We start from the raw sequence: 1,771 nt of genomic DNA on the forward strand, positions 1-1,771 counted from the left end.
GAGGGTCTTGCATCGGGATTCCTGTCCGTTGGACTGTAACGTTTATGAAAGGAATCTTGGAAACAGTGGTAACAAGACTGAATTCGAACGAGCTTTAGGATATTATGGACCACTGCGAAGTGTGTGGGTTGCTAAAAACCCTCCCGGCTTCGCTCTTGTTGAAAATGAAGATCCCCGAGATGCAGCGGATGCTGTCTGAGAACTAGACGGGAGAACGCTCTGTGGCTGCCGAGTAAGAGTGGACCTGTCGAATGGGGAAAGGAGAAGTCGAAATCGTGGCCGCCTCCTTTTTGGGGTCGTCGCCCTCGAGATGATTATCGGAGGAGGAGTCCTCCCCCTCACCACAGATCTCCAAGACGGAGAAGCTTCTCCCGCAGCTGGAGCAGGTCCCTTTCTAGATATAGGAGAAGAGAGAGATCACTGTCCCAGGAGAGAAATCACAAGCCGTCCCGATCTTTCTCTAGGTCTCCTAGCCGATCCAGGTCAAATGAAAGGAAATAGCAGACCACTTTGCAAGAGGAGTGGTGCACAGGAAATAACTTCATTTGACAGGAGTATGTACAGAAAATTCAAGTTTCGTTTGAGACTTCCGAAGCTTGTTGCACTTTTTAAATGTTTTAGCTGTTCACATTTGTTGTCTCTTGGGATAGTGACACATAAAGGTGTCATTTTCTATGGTTTGGAATGGGTCATATGAGGCATGTAATATGAAGAATTGTTTCTTTACAATGTTCTCTTAAGCAAAATTGAATTTGCTTTGAAATTTTGATCTTGCCTAGACTGATAATAAAACTCTAACTCCTGCCCACCTAAAGTGTGATGTTTATTATTATGGAAACAACACTGGCAAACATTGAAAAGACTTTCTGTAGCTGGGATATGGTATGCAGCTGTAGTTAAGCAAGCAGTCTTTAAAACGTGTTGTGAACACAAGCCAGCAGGAAGAAATGAAAGCCGCACCCTTACCCTAGGTTAGAGGTTTAAGAATTCCACTAGTCTTCACACTGGACAAGAGGTTGTCCAGTGAGTTTAGAATCTAAGAATTTTCAAGGAAGTTAGTTTACCTTTGAGTTAGGTCATAAGTCCCCTCTGTGATTGCTGTACATGAATACATAGCTCTTTGTAATGTTTTTAGGAAGTTGAGATTATCAAGGTACCAGTGTCCTGCCAGATTAAGAGTATATTGTAGAGCTGAACTTTGAGTTACTGTGCAATATTTTTTTTCATGCTGTCATTTGTAATATGTTTTGTGAGAATCCTTGGGATTAAAGTTTTGGTTCCAAAAGGAACAAAGGAAAAAAAAAAAAGGATCCACCTGCCAATGCAGCAGACACTGGTTCGAGCTCTGGTCCGGGAAGATCCCATGTGCCGCAGATCAACTAAGCCGTGGGCCACAACTATTGAGCCTGCGCTCTAGATCCTGGGAGCCACAACTACTGAGCCCCCATGCCACAACTACAGAAGCCCACACATCTAGAGCCCGTGCTCCGAAACAAAAGAAGCCACTGTAATGAGAAGCACGTGCCCGCAACAAAGAGGAGCCTCTGCTCGCCGCAACTAGAGAAAGCCCGTGTGCAGCAACGAAGACCCAACACAGCAAAAAAAAAAAAAAAAAAAAAGACGATACTGGCCAGGTGATCAAGGGTAAAATTGTTTGTCACAAGCCGCGTTGATGGTGTGTATCCTTGATGTGTGTATCCTTGATGGTGTGTATCCTTGATGATTGACCTGAGGAGAATGACATTTTTATCTGTGTCTGGATCTTCCGCCC

General features: G+C 44.3%; 1 pseudogene; it reads left to right on the forward strand.

The window, feature by feature from the left end:
- Positions 1-4: 4 nt before the first annotated feature.
- On the forward strand, positions 5-808 carry LOC113617243 (serine/arginine-rich splicing factor 3 pseudogene; annotated as a pseudogene).
- Positions 809-1,771: the final 963 nt, after the last annotated feature.

Source organism: Aethalodelphis obliquidens, unplaced genomic scaffold, assembly GCF_003676395.1.
Source record: "Aethalodelphis obliquidens isolate GAN/ISIS:26980383/991018 unplaced genomic scaffold, ASM367639v1 scaffold3634, whole genome shotgun sequence".
Lineage (NCBI taxonomy): Eukaryota > Metazoa > Chordata > Mammalia > Artiodactyla > Delphinidae > Aethalodelphis > Aethalodelphis obliquidens.